At 44.6% G+C, this 15,000-nt stretch overlaps 1 protein-coding gene and 1 long non-coding RNA gene across 4 annotated transcripts in view; one reads left to right on the top strand and one right to left on the bottom strand.

The window, feature by feature from the left end:
• The window catches only part of LOC135112097 (uncharacterized), a 210,882-nt gene that overhangs the window by 133,765 nt on the left and 62,117 nt on the right, over nucleotides 1-15,000 (top strand). Inside the window, exon 3 of one of the 2 annotated variants that reach the window (XR_010274061.1) lies at nucleotides 2,248-2,301. This is a non-coding gene — a long non-coding RNA (uncharacterized LOC135112097). Of the gene's footprint in view, nucleotides 1-2,247; nucleotides 2,619-15,000 lie in introns of those variants that run through there. The other variant, XR_010274062.1, reaches the window with a different exon arrangement.
• LOC135112096 (dipeptidase 1-like) overlaps nucleotides 1-15,000 on the bottom strand; it is a 185,789-nt gene that overhangs the window by 52,005 nt on the left and 118,784 nt on the right. The window lies entirely within an intron of this gene.

Raw genomic sequence — 15,000 nt, forward strand, 5'->3', positions numbered from 1 at the left:
CTCTCTCTCTCTCTCTCTCTCTCTCTCTCTCTCTCTCTCTCTCTCTCTCTCTCTCTCTCTCTCTCTCTCTCTCTCTCTCTCTCTCTCTCTCTCTCTCTCTCTCTCTCTCTCTCTCTCTCTCTCTCTCTCTCAAGAAATAAGTGGTCCTCTGAGATCTCCAGAAATCTTCAAAGAGCCGCGCTTAACTTTTTAATTACTGTTATTGAGAAGCGCTTATGATTACTCTCCTCTTCGTCAGCTGCTGCTAGGTGACCAGGAGAGAGAGAGAGAGAGAGAGAGAGAGAGAGAGAGAGAGAGAGAGAGAGAGAGAGAGAGAGAGAGAGAGAGAGAGAGAGAGAGAGAGAGACCAAAACCAACCTATCAACAGAAACACACGAACACACGCACGTACACACAGACAGACAGACAGATAGCGACAAGTCCCCCCCAAACAAGAAAACCACGAGGGAAAAAGAGGGAAACAGAAAGACAAGGACATTCCACATCGGGTTTTCTGCCACAATGAAGCAATAAAGGCTAAAGGCGCGATTAATACCACCGATTACTGCGGCCTTATGAGCACCGGCGGCCCGGGAACGAAAGTTGGACTCGATTTGTTGCCCCGAATGGATGTCTTTTCTATCCGTGGAGGGAGGAAGAGGAGGAGGAGGAGGGGGAGGAAGAGGAGGAGGAGGAGAAGGAGGAGGAGGAGGAGGAAGGTGCATTTGGTTATTATGAGTGCAGGGAAACGTATGAGGTAATTGGGATATCTCTCTCTCTCTCTCTCTCTCTCTCTCTCTCTCTCTCTCTCTCTCTCTCTCTCTCTCTCTCTCTCTCTCTCTCTCTCTCTCTCTCTCTCTCATAGGAAAAGACGAACATAGAAGTCGAAGATGAGAAAACAGAAACAAACCAGAGAGAGAGAGAGAGAGAGAGAGAGAGAGAGAGAGAGAGAGAGAGAGAGAGAGAGAGAGAGAGAGGCATACTGAGGCGAGGAGGAGCACTATTTATCTCCTCTAACAGGTGTCTCAGAGGAACACCCACACACCCCCTTTGCCTCCCCTCCCCCCTTTCCTCTCCAGCTTAGACAGACTAATGACCTCAAGCACTAGAGGAGGAGGAGGAGGAGGAGGAGGAGGAGGAGGATGAGGAGGAAAAAAATGTTAGTGAGGTAATAGAGTGAAGGGAACGTTGTATGAAGGAGAAATAGAGGCGTGGAGAAGGAAAAGAGAGGGAAAACAAGAGAAAGGGAGAAGGAGAAGGAGAAATGTTAGAGGAGAGGGATGGATGACAGGGAGGTAGAGAATGTAAGAGGGACAAAGAAGAGGGAGAGAGGGAAGGTAATGAGTGAAAGATAGGAGAGGGAGAATGAGAACTATATGTGAGAGGGAGGGGTGTATAATAGAGAAAGGGAGAGGGAGAGGGAACGTGTGAAAGGTGATAAATGAGAGGGGAGGAGGGAGTGCACGAGGGAAAAGAAAGAGGGAGAGGGAAGGTAACGTGAGAAAGAGGGAGAAAGTTAGAGGGAGAGGGAGAGGGAGAAGGAAAGTGAGAAGGGTGTTGGTTGCGGGAGGGAGGAATAGAGACTTTGGAGGAAAATGGAGAGAAGGGATGGGAGAGGTGTTGTTTGAGGGGAGAGGTCGATGGAGAGGGAGTGTGATATATTTAGTTAAATTTTTGTTTATATTTCTGTGTTTCATATAAGTCGTTGTAATATTGTGAATGAAGAGCGAGTCGGAAACATTAATTAATTCTGCTAATATATCACTCCTCTTCTATTTTATTTCCATTTTATTTTTATATGATTCCGTGACGCATTATATTTTACTGTGCTGGGAAGGTGATTAATGTTGCCTGTTAACTCGTCACTCGTCCACATCACCTTTATGTATTTCCTTTTTCATCCGGCAGACATTTGGTGTTCCCGCTGCTGCGCTCTTACTTCTGTCAAATTGAATAAAAATCTTCTTTCGAACTTTTTCTTTTGTTTGGTGGTGGATTTTTTTTTATTTTTCTTTGTATTGCTCGAAAATATCAGTCAAAACAAGCTGTGGTCTTTTGAGTTATTGATTGCCCTCCTTCACAGTGATTTAGAATGTCAGGAATGGTTTTTGTTGTTTTCCTCTTCACAGTGTTTTAAAAAAAGTTTGATTTCATTGTTATATTGTACTATCATTATTTGTTTTATTCTCCTTTTTTTTTTTTTCAAGTTACGCGATTCCTGAACCATAGTGACTTGGTGACTAAGCACCGCCCTCTTTCCTCTTCCAGGCCCGCTATTGGTCGCCCAGTGGATGTCTTCCGCTTCTTCCTCCCGTGTGATTGGTGAGTACGATGGATTGATCATTACTGTGTGCAAGGGTGTGACTTATATGCCAAGTTAACCTGAACAGAGGAAGAAAATGCAAACACTATTGGGTGAAAATGTTTGCTGAAAGCCGCAATGATAGAGATTTTTTTACCTCATATACACGTAAATGTCGTGCGTTCGTGACCACCCAGGCGTGTTGCACGGGGAGAGGCACCCCTGTACTGTTGCTGCAATGCCCTTGATCATGGCTTCATATCGTGGTAGTCATGTGGCGGGAGAGATAACGCCTTTCCGTAACGCCAATATGGATAATTACCGTTCCTTTTCTATCCTGGACCTATTTGAATATAAACTTTGATTACTATGGCTTCTCAAAAAACAAAAAAAGAAAATAAGAGTGTAATACAAGTTTAGAGTCTAACATCGGAAGGCACCACTGGCAATGAAGGAGTGAGTGAATAGATGAAACGTTTTATATTGCCAGCAGTTTTAGTTTTGGCCAGGTAAGTCAAAGGTTAGTCGAGCAAAACAAAGTGCCAGTGTCAATATCACTGAAAAGGTTCATTAGGCTTAAAAGGAAGCTTAAATCCCTAAACATCTTATCAACATACGAGGACCTTTCAAACCGCAGAATTCAAAACACTTAATATACAACTGCTTCAGGAAGATAAAGCCAGAGCGAGACGAGGAGCTTTTAAGACCTCAAAGGAACAGAAGACACCATTGATACACACAGTAATGCAGCGAAACAACATGCGCGCACAGACCAACATATACACCCACGTAAGCCTCCCGGACTGAAGATACAAAATACCGCGGGACACACAAATGCACTTGCGCGATAAGACTTAAAAGGAAAAATGTCTGTGAGGGCGCGCGGGTGCTTCGGGGGTTCTCTTTGGAGTCTTAGCAAGGCAGTGAAGTGTTCTGAGGAGGAAGTGCTTATCCGCAACTCACATCACTCTCTCCTGTTTCTGTTTGTCTCCGTTTGTTATCCATTTTTTTCTTTTATTTCTTTTTTACTTTCCCTGACTCCCTGCGCGCTTGTTTTATGCTTGTGTGCATTTAACTATGAAGGAAGCAAGGAACTGCATTGAAGACACACACACACACACACACACACACACACACACACACACACACACACACACACACACACACACACACACACACACACACACACACACACACACACACACACACACACACACACACACACACACACACACACACACACACACACACGGGCTGAGGGAGAGCAAATATAAAAGCAGAGACAAGAGCGGAGGGGGAGATGGAAGACTTGGGAGAGGAGGAGGAGGAGGAGGAGGAGGAGGAGAGGAGAGGAGAGGAGACTGACACGGTAGATACTGCAGCATGGAAGAGGGAGGTGGAGAGAGGAGAGGGCGAGTCAAAAGGAGTAGAAGGGGCGGTGGTGGTAGAGGTGGTGAAAGCCTTGCTGTTGAATGAATGATCTAGAAAACGCACCACTGCAGGCAGCCTTCCAACAGTGCAGGCAGATAGAAGCTTTGAGAGCCAGACATGAAAGAATACCTGGGAGAGAGAGAGAGAGAGAGAGAGAGAGAGAGAGAGAGAGAGAGAGAGAGAGAGAGAGAGAGAGAGAGAGAAGAGGGGGAGGAAGAAGTGGTAGTGATGTATATATTCATAACATTTTCTTCCCTTTTTTGGTGTGTGTGTGTGTGTGTGTGTGTGTGTGTGTGTGTGTGTGTGTGTGTGTGTGTGTGTGTGTGTGTGTGTGTGTGTGTGTGTGTGTGTGTGTGTGTGTGTGTGTGTGTGTGTGTGTCTCTCTCTCTCTCTCTCTCTCTCTCTCTCTCTCTCTCTCTCTCTCTCTCTCTCTCTCTCTCTCTCTCTCTCTCTCTCTCTCTCTCTCTCTCTCTCAACCCTAACCATCTCATTTAATTTCAAGTAATTTCCCCTGGATTACGAGAGCTAACCGGAGCTTGCCAACGACCGCTCACGGCTTCATTGGCAACGTGAGGCACGGCACATTTCCCTCGCACACCGCTCCTTCATTCCCTGCTGCAGGTGTTGATGTTACCTCCGGGAGCAGTGCAGTCTGGCCCGCTGGGTTACGACGCGCTCCCTTCAAGCTTCACGGACTCCAGCTGGAATTCCTTTCAGTTCCATTCTACTATACTCGTGTTCGCCGCACTTCACTTGTTTGTTCTGTGATAAACGGCGTGGAAGCGATGGTTGGGTTTATGGGTGAAAGGTCTGTCTAGCGCACCTCGTATTCTGGGTTCGAGTCCCATTCCCACGCCACTTGGTTGAAAGACTGGTGTTTATTGGCGCTCCTCTCGTGAATTCGTGTGTGGAGCAGCGTAGTGGGTCACGCGGTGTACGAGTAAAGAGTGAGCTCAACGTTCAGGACACAGTGTCTGGGGGAAAATGTGCGGCTCGCGGGGTGAAGGTTGCGAGTTCGATCCTGTTCACGGCAGTTTCTCGGTGGGAGCGGCTCGTAACTGTAGACGGCGCCATGTGGTCTTATTATGGTGCCGTAACTCTGTTCTCAGATGTGTCGCTGCCAGAAAAGATGGTGTCATCTTGCCAGGTTGCGCACACAGTCAAATGTGTGCGTTTTATGGGAAGTGAAGATACCCAGTTCTAGAAGCGGTAGTATTCATAACTTTATTTTAATGTACGGTTTGATGTGCAGTACGTGCCTTGAGATTGGCAAAACAGCAAAACACTGCTGGAAGAACAACTACAAAGCCACTCGAACACAGCATATGGAAACACAGCACTGGAAGAGAACATTTTACGAAACATTACTTTTACCTAAAAACAGGAGGAAAACATCACCGGAATACACAAAATTAATAAAAACACATCCAGAACACACTCATACACACCTGAAAAAAAAACAGAACACAAAATAGTAAAAAAAAAAAACACGAAATAAATAAATAAACAAATAAAGCATCAACTGAACACAAAAATAATAATAATAACAACAACAACATCAACAACAACAACAATAATAACAAAACTACCAATGACGGCCACACCTCTAACAACATGAGACGCTTCGCTGATCAGACCAACCCCGAAAGAAGAAGAAAGAAAAACACGAAAGACTTCACAGGTAACAATTGTCAACACGCGCACCTGAGCCTGTGATTCTTCTCTTTGGCGGCGGTAACGAAAGGCGCCCCGAGGCAGGTGGGAGGCGGGAGGCGGGCGGCAGGGCAGACACGTTGTCGAGAGTGTCACGGTGTTTTGATGTGGTTGTATTGACCTCATTTTGTTGCAAGAGGGGTGGGGAGGAGGGACTAGAGGTGTGCTGGGAGGAACCGAGGGAGGGAGAGGAAGAGAGGGAGAGAGGAAGGAACGAAGGAAGAGATAGGAAGTGGAGTGTGCTCTTGAGTGCGTGGAGAGATGGAGGGAAAGAGAGAAAGAGTGCGGAAGAGTGGTTGGAACGAGGAGGAAAATATAAATAAGACGGAAGGCTGAAAAAATAAAAAAACAATCTGGTGAAAATATAATGAAAAATGTAAGAGAAGAGAGAAGCGTAGAGAGAATTCGTCTGTTATGGTTTACTGTAGTGTGTCTTGTAGTATTCTTGCATGTGGTAGATTTCGTAACTGCTTCATTGTTCTGTAGTAGTAGTAGTAGTAGTAGTAGTAGTAGTAGTAATGCAAACTCAGTAGGGTAAAGTTCAGGTCATGTTCGGCTAAGTTAGGTTAGGTTAGATTAGGGTGAAAGTAGGTTAAGCCCGAAAGTTACTCATGAATAAGAGGAGAGGGAGGAGGAGGAGGAGGAGGAGGAGAAGGAGGAGGAGGAGGAGGAGGAGGAGGAGGATGACGACGACAACAAAGAGGAAGAGGAAAAAGGGAAGGAAAGAAAACGACGACGATGAAGAGAAAGAAGAGGGAACAGGATTAGGAGGAGGAGGAGAAAAAAACAAGAGAAAATAAGAGTAAAAAAAAAAAGAGGAGGAGAAAGAGAAGTAAGGAAACTGACTATATCCAAAATGTTCAGAACGCCCATTATGTGTGTGGAGAGCGGGTGGCGTGGGCGGGTTATGTGGGCGGGGACATGGTGGGTGGGGGGCGTGTCACCGTAACAGCCTCGTGGAAAATGCGTGTGTAGCCTCATGCACACTAAACAGCACGAGGGGGCGTGGAGGAGTGTGGCAGCGAAAGAGTTTATCTGAGGCGCTGTGGGAAACGGCGGGCGGGTATTGGGAAGACATAGAGGAGGAGGTGGAGGGAGAGGAGAGGGAGGGATCGGCAACTGAGTGGGGAATGGGAGATGAATTTAAGCCTATTGCTAATACCAGAGAGAGAGAGAGAGAGAGAGAGAGAGAGAGAGAGAGAGAGAAGTGGTGTCTAGGGAGTGAGCAGCGACGTGTTTGGCAAGAGGAGTGAGAGGAGTGCAAGCAGGACTGATTCAGAGTCTTTGTGTTATTGCCTTGCTCAGATGGAATGGGGCAGGAGGAACAGGTGGTGCTTGTGTGGGAGGCATGGAGAGGTGGAGGAACAGGGGGGAAGTGTGGTGAAGCCAGGTGAGGTGTGGAGGTGGTGGAGGAGGATCTTACTTATGTGTGGATTAGTTTGAACACACTGGTATTGCATCAAACTTGACTGAAGGTTGAATGCGAGTGATTACAAGTGGATTTACTGACTACTACTACTACTACTACTACTACTACTACTGGGCCGTGAACGAATGGAAGAGTGTGGGAAAAAATATACAAATCGTGGTACATGTGCGAGCAAGAAAAAGCAATATTCAAAAAGAAAATGTATTAGGGAAGGAGACGCGAGAAACGAAAGGAGAAACAACAAATAAATATAGGAATATGTCGAATGGGAAAAAGAAACAGAGGAAAAACAAACAAAAAAACACTCAGACGACAGAACAATAAGCGAAATAGAATAGAAAAACAACAACAACAACAACGGAAACGAAAACGGATAACAGACTGTTTAGCAAGAAGGGAATAACAGATAAAAGAGATAAAGACAAGAAGAAAGGAAAAACATAAACAAAACAAAATGAAACAACACCAGAAGCGGGAAGCAAATATGGAAGAAATGAAAACCAATAATCATCAGAATTAAACAGAAAAAAGTAAACAAAATATGCTTTAATATGGAAGAAAAGTGAGAAAAAGTACACAGGAACATCTTAAAAGAGAGAGAGAGAGAGAGAGAGAGAGAGAGAGAGAGAGAGAGAGAGAGAGAGAGAGAGAGAGAGAGAGAGAGAGGGAGGTAGGCAGGCTGGCAGGCAGGCAAGAGTTGGGTGGGAGGTGTGACCCTTGAAGCATTGGGAGGAGGGGTGGAAGGATGCAGAGGTGGAGGGGTGGAGAGGTGGAGGGATGGAGAGGTGGAGGGGTGGAGAGAGAGGATTTTTGCTGGTGCCGCAGTGATGGCCAGACATGAACCCTTGTCCACATTTGCAGGTTAAAGCTGAGAGTCTGGCAGGCAGCGGTGCTTCTCCCTGCCTGCCCTCTCCCTCCTCTCCCTTTCCTCCATCCTTCCCTCATACATGCCTCCATCACTACCTTTCTCCACCCTCGAGACACACCTTAACTCCCTCCATCTCTACCTTTCTTTCATCCCTAAGACACACCTTCCCTTCCTCCTCCCTTCCCTTCCTCAACCTTTCCTCTCTCTTGCCTCCATCCTGCACTTCCCTTCATCAACCATAGCTTTCCTTCATTCTTCATACATGCATTAACTCCCTCACTCTCCTCCTCCCTCCCTTCATCACTCATACTTCTCTCCCATCATTCAGGCAATTATTAACGCCTCCCTTCCCTCCCTCCTTCATTTTTCACTCTCCCTCGCCTACTTAAAGGACATCCCTCAATCACTCCTGTCTCTCCTTCCTCCTACAGATTCCTTCCTTCCGCTCTTGTAACCCTTCCTTCCTTCCTTCCTTCCTTCCTTCCTTCCTTCCTTCCTTCCTTCCTTCCTTCCTTCCTTCCTTCCTTCCTTCCTTCACTTCATCATTCGTTTCTCTCCATCCTTAAGACATTCACTTCTTTCTCCTTTTTCTTCCTTTTTTCTTTCCCTTCTTTCTCTACTTTTTTCCCTTTAATTCTTCTCTTTCTTCTTTCTCTCCCGTCCTGTCTTTCCTTTCTTCCTTCCTGTCTTTTTCTTTCCCATCTCTCTTTCCCTTCCTTTCTTTTCCTTATTTCCTTTTCTTCCTTTCTTTCCCTATTTTATTCCCTTCCTTTTCTTTCTTTTCTTCTTTCCCTTCTTTCCCTTCCTTTCCGTTTTCCTTTTCCTCCCTGCCTTCCCTTCTTTCCTTCTCTCCCTTTCATCTCTTCTTTCCATCCCTTCCTTTCTTTCTTTCTGTCTTTCTTTCTTTCTTTCTTTCTTTCTTTCTTTCTTTCTTTCTTTCTTCTTGATTTTCTTCCTCCCTTCTTCCTTCCTTCCTTTCTTCCTTCCTTCCTTCCTTCCTTCCTTCCTTCCTTCCTTCCTTCCTTCCTTCCTTCCTTCCTTCCTTCCTTCCTTCCTCTATTCGTCTTTCATTCGTTTCCTTCATCCTAAAAGAACTTACTGATTTAGTCATTTACTCACTCCTCCTCCTCCTCCTCCTCCTCCTCCTCCTCCTCCTCCTCCTCCTCCTCCTCCTCCTCCTCCTCCTCCTCCTCCTCCTCCTCCTCCTCCTCCTCCTCAAGATATTAGGGAAGGTCATGCAGGGAAAGGAATTTAGATTGATATATGCGTGGAGGCGCCTCAGCCACCCCACTCCCCCTCCCTCTCCCCGCCCACACTCTCCCTCTCCCCCTATCCCCAGTCACACGCCCCTCAGGATTGGCCTTTATACTCCACCTGAGTGCTGCCTCTCTCTCTCTCTCTCTCTCTCTCTCTCTCTCTCTCTCTCTCTCTCTCTCTCTCTCTCTCTCTCTCTCTCTCTCTCTCTCTCTCTCTCAATATAAAAAATGCATAAAAGTATATTAAAATTTATTGATTTATGGCCACAGAGAGAGAGAGAGAGAGAGAGAGAGAGAGAGAGAGAGAGAGAGAGAGAGAGAGAGTTAAACAAATCGTACAAAAAATTCTTGGTATCTCACACATTGTCTTCTTTATGATGATTCGTCTCAATTCAATAAGAAAGAAAGAAGGCAGGAAAGAAATAAGAGGTACATTCGTCAGCTTCTTCATTTTTGTCCCTCCCTCACTTCACTTCCTCGCATTCCTGACACACTAGCTGGCATCAATCCAGCCCACCACGACCATCACTGATATTCCTTCTCGTTGACCTGATTAGAACGTCCGCTGCGGTTAAGAGTGAACTGTCTGTGTGTGTGTGTGTGTGTGTGTGTGTTTTGCCATTGATGCGGCATTCCCTCACGTATCCCTTCTCACTGACTCGGTTTTGTTTGTTTGTTTTTTTCTTTTCTTCTGTTATTGTCCAAAATTTATCCACTGTTTTTTTTTTTTTTTTTTTTTTGTTTCCTCACTATACTGATTTCCAAGCATTTACGTCGCTATAATGTCCTGTTCCTCTTTATATAGTTGTTAGTCCTACATTTTTCCTTTTTTTTTTTTCTCTTGGTATTGTGTGTGTGTGTGTGTGTGTGTGTGTGTGTGTGTGTGTGTGTGTGTGTGTGTGTGTGTGTGTGTGTGTGTCCTCATGTATATTAAAGCGTCGCATGATAGTGGAATGCTGCATTACTAAATTTAACTGTGATTATGTTTCCAGGATCAAGTTGCATTTATCTTATCTTTTAATAATATCTGTTGTGTAATATTTTGTCAGCTGACCCCATTGTTGCGGCGTGTGCTGCGTGCGGCGTGATAAGGGGAGGCTTTTTGCTGGTGAATGTCAAGAAAAATAGGTGTTGTTTTGGGTTGTGTGATGGGAAGTATCTTTTTTTGTTGCATAATGATCAAAGACTTTTTTTTTATTTTGGCTTAGTGATAAAAAAATGTCTTGCGTTGCGATGATGTAAGAAATTGTGCTTTTTGTGTTGCGTGAATATAAGAAATGGTGTTTTTCTGTTGTGTAAGTTTAAGAAAGTGTTTCTGTGTTACTTAAATACATGTAGTAATTAATGCTCTTGTGTTGTGCGAATATAAGAAATAATGTTTTTGTGTTGCGTAATGAGAAACTTGCCTAACAAGAATAAAAATAAATGTTTTTTTTTTTTTATGTGATGCCTAATGATGTTTTTGCAGCGCATAATGATAAAAACTTGCTGTTGGCTGTGTAATGATGAAAGTAATTGGTTTGTTTTTAGTGATGTATAATATATATGTAAAAAAAATAGAGCTCGTCTGGAGTCTGGAGTGTAGGTAATGAGGCCGCTTCGAACATGACAAAGGTGTCTCATTAAGCTCATTTAGAATTGCCGTCATTAGGAATTACTGAGTGTGCCAATAAAACACGAATATTAAGCCACGACCGTTGTAAACCACGACCGTTTTCCCAAAATTACGTCGAAATAGATCAAGAGAAGCGGACCACACTGAGCAGAACAGAGAGATGAAAAAAAAAAAAAAAAGGCGAAGATAATATGATTAGATGAAAATGGAAACATGAATGATATAAGGACCAAACTCGCATAAAAAGCCAAGCAGAGTAATTTAATATATAAAAGTATATCAACAAGACGATGGAAACACGAATGGAATAAACTTCACGAAATAATGCAGAAAAATTAGACGAAGTAAAGAAAAAAAGTTACATTTTCACAGTCTATTAAAAAAAAAATAATACAAAAATTAAAATGAAACACACACGAATGAAAATTAAGATTCGAAGGGAAGACACAGCAAAACATTAAAATTAGGAACATACCCAAATAAAATAGAAAATGAAGCAGCCCACGTAAGTACAGCTTCCGTACAACCGGGCGGTGAGCGAGGTCGTGCTTCATGCTGCCGCTGTGCCTCGTAAATTGGCGGGAGTCGGATGCCGCGGTGCAAGCCGACGACTCAGAAACACCTGGGTCACCTGGACCACCTGGACCACCTGGACCACCTGGCTGCCTGAATACTGTACACACCACGGACTGGGCGGATTGGGGAGAGAGAGAGAGAGAGAGAGAGAGAGAGAGAGAGAGAGAGAGAGAGAGAGAGAGAGAGAGAGAGAGAGAGAGAGAGAGAGAGATTTGGCTTTGTAGTTCTGCATATTTTCAAATTAGAAAAAAAAGGAAGATCATATGAGTTTGAGGTGTGTGTGTGTGTGTGTGTGTGTGTGTGTGTGTGTGTGTGTGTGTGTGTGTGTGTGTGTGTGTGTGTGTGTGTGTGTGTGTGTGTGTGTGTGTGTGTGCCAGGGACGTATGTGAAGGTGAGTTGCATGTCAGTAATAGGACAGTGGTGAATGGACGGCAGGAGCGGGAGGCGAGCGTGAGGTAGCGAGGCAATATCTGTATTGAATGGAGGAGCAGGACGCGGACGACGAAGAGGAGGAGGAGTGGAACCTGGAGAGGAAACGAGGACAGTGCTGGATTGAGTGACGGTGTCCTGTGTGTGTTGTGTCCGTGGCCGTGCCCATGTCCGTGTCTGAGGCAGGGGAGCAAGGGACGAGAACCAGGGAACCACAGAACCACAGACTCGCGGAACAGTACACGCGTGGACGGGAAATACACGATATACAGATCCAGGTCGCGTCGTGAATTCAAGCAAGACAACCTGACTCCGGCGCTGGGGGACCTGGAGTGACTTGGCGGCTCGCGAAGTAGGAGGCGAGGCGAGGCGAGTGGAAAATTATCATAGCCATGCGTTGTGGTGTCCCGCGCGGAGGGCCTTTGTCCTGGCGAGTGTGTCGTGTTGCGGGAACGATGCGGCTGTAAAATTTATCGTGCGGAGGAGCAGGAGGTAGAGAAGTGGGAGTAGGAGGAGGAGGAGGAGGAGGAGCGGGTGCTGGTGTAGGAGGAGGACAATAGAGATGTTGATGTTGTGAGAAGAGTAAAAGGTGTAAAGGTGTAGTGAAGAGAGAGAGAGAGAGAGAGAGAGAGAGAGAGAGAGAGAGAGAGAGAGAGAGAGAGAGAGAGAGAGTCTACTTTAATGTTCTCTCTCTAGTTTTCTCTCATCGTGTGTACCCAAGGCAGTACCTTATTTGAAATACTCTCATGATGCAATAGAAACTTCACTAATTTACAGTAAAATAAAGAAAAAGACCGTATTCCATCACTCTGAGGCAGCTGGTCTTCATCATTGGTATTCAGATAGATGGACACATAGGCAGATGTAGACAGATCGATAAAAACAGACAAAAATAGAGCAATGTAAAGAGATGGACAGATAAATAGACAGACAAAACATACTGACCATAAGATAAAAACCACAAAACTAATGATAGGCGCTAATTTGTAACAGCATAAGTCGTAACAAATCGTGAGTCATAACCTGTAAATAAGAACAGGTAAATAGGTAAATTATAACAGGTCGTAAGTCAACAAGTGTCTTAGGTCACAAGTAAGCCATAACAGGCCATAAGTCAACGCAGGTAGGTCTTAAGTCATAACTGATTCTGAGCCATAGGAGGTCGTAAGTCGCAAGTCACACAAGTCACTGGCTGAAAAATGCTCGACCTGTGAAGCGAAATGTACCCGGGGAGTCTTTGCAGGTGTTTCCAGGTAATGTAATAAAGATGAATTTCTCCTTCCAAGAAATCCTATTGCAGTAGTCGTGTGAGGAATTTCTCGCCGTTAACGTTACCCTTCGCGTTGACCTGACTTGTAGAGAATGTGCTATTTTATTAAACGAGATGCCTGGTTTTGAATTCAGATTTTTTTCTCTTGTTTATTTATTTATTTATTTTTTTTTTTGTAAGAACAGCTCTTGCCAAGGGTTTAAAAATGTTAAAATGTTGATAAAAAGGTTCACTGAGGATGTATAAGTTGACTTAAACCTCTAATAAACATGGAAATTTGAAGGATAGGAAGGTAAAAAAATGGAAGAGAAAGATGTTAGAAAATAGAAGAAAGGAAATGGATAAAAATTGTAGAAGAAAGAGGAACAGAAGAACGAGAAGATAAAAGGTGAAAGAAGAGATTGGATTAGAAATTAGATAAAAACTGGAAGGGGAGGAAAAGCAGAAAGAGAATAAAAACAGAAAGAGGACAGAAGAGGTTAGAAAAGGAAGAATGTAAAAAGAATGGAACAAAGGGAAAATCTGAAAGAGCAAGAGAGAAGAAAGTGGAAACAAGCAGAAACAAGAGAAAAGAACGAAAAAAAAATCATAAAAGTGAAAGAAGGAAAAGTTGACGAAACGGAAGAGAGAGAGAGAGAGAGAGAGAGAGAGAGAGAGAGAGAGAGAGAGAGAGAGAGAGAGAGAGAGAGAGAGAGAGAGAGAGAGAGAGAGAGAGAGAGAGAGAGAAAACAATTACGAATGAACACTCTAAGCATGCTGTCTCTTAATGCCAGATGCTCGTTCTTCCTTTGTGTTCCATTGTGTTGATAGTCTGAGAAAGGAATGCTGTCTCCTAATGCAATCTCAACTCGCCTCACTGATCATGTCTGTCTGTCTCCATTTGAAGTGTGTTATTTTCTGCCACTCTATCCAAGGAACTGTAATGAAAATGAAACTGACATGTACACTCGGTCATTTTCCTTGAATCTACCTGCTTAACACCTTCCTCTCCCCCTTCCCTCCTATCATCAGTTCCTTCGTTTCTCTATCCTTCCTTCTTCCTCACCTTTTGCTCCTTTACTCCACCTTCCTCCCTCCTTCCCTTATTTTCCTTCTTCCCTTTTCTCTATTCTTCTTTCTCCCTCTTCTCTTCGTTCTTCCTTAACTTCCTCTCCTCCTTTCCTTCATCTTCCTTACTCCTTCCCTTATTTTCCTTCTTCCCTCCTCCTTTCTGTTCCTCGGTTACTCCCTCTCCCTTTCCTTCTTTCTTACCTTCCTCTCCTACTTCCTTTTTCCCTCCTATCGTCAATTTCTCCGTTTCTCCCTTTCCTCATCCTTTCTTACTTCCACTCCTGTTCTCCATTTTTCTCCCTACTATCCTTTCCTTCTTCCCTCCTCTATTCCTCCGTTACATTCTCTCCTCCTTCCTTATCTTCCTGTCCTTTCTTCCTTTTCTGCTCCTTCTCTCTCCTTTCCTCCGTCTCTCCTTCCCTCAATCCGTTTCCTCTACCCTTCTCTCCCTTCTCCCCCCACCATCTCTCCTTTCCTTCCCTCCAACTCTTCCCCACTGTCCTCTCCCTTCTCCCTCCTTCACTGTATCCTTACCTACGTCCCTTCCTTGTCTACCTCACCTCCTTCCCTCCCTCCACTCCCTCTTTTCCTTCCTCCTTGATTCCCAATGCTATTATATATCCTCCTCCTCTTCCTCCTCCTCCTCCTCCTCCTCCTCCTCCTCCTCCTTCTCTCCACCACTTTCTCAGTCCTTGCGGTTTTCCTTCGTCTTTGCTTCCTCAGTTCATCTTTCTTTTTTTCTTTTCTTACGTTTCGCATCACTTTCGTAAGCTCTTTCCTCCTCTTCTTTTTAATTTATCTCCTTCCTTCTCTCTTCTTCACATTTTCTTTCTCCTTGCTTTATTCCTTTCTTGTTTAAGCAACTTAATTTCTCTCTCTCTCTCTCTCTCTCTCTCTCTCTCTCTCTCTCTCTCTCTCTCTCTCTCTCTCTCTCTCTCTCTCTCTCTCTCTCTCTCTCTCTCTCTCTCTCTCTCTCTCTCTCTCTCTCTCTCTCTCTCTCTCTTTTCCTCCGCTCCTCCTCACTTCATTAACGTCTCCTTTCCTTCTTCCCTTCATTTACCAGCCTTCCCTCCTGGCCGTAT

This window comes from Scylla paramamosain, chromosome 23, assembly GCF_035594125.1.
Source record: "Scylla paramamosain isolate STU-SP2022 chromosome 23, ASM3559412v1, whole genome shotgun sequence".
NCBI classification, from domain to species: domain Eukaryota; kingdom Metazoa; phylum Arthropoda; class Malacostraca; order Decapoda; family Portunidae; genus Scylla; species Scylla paramamosain.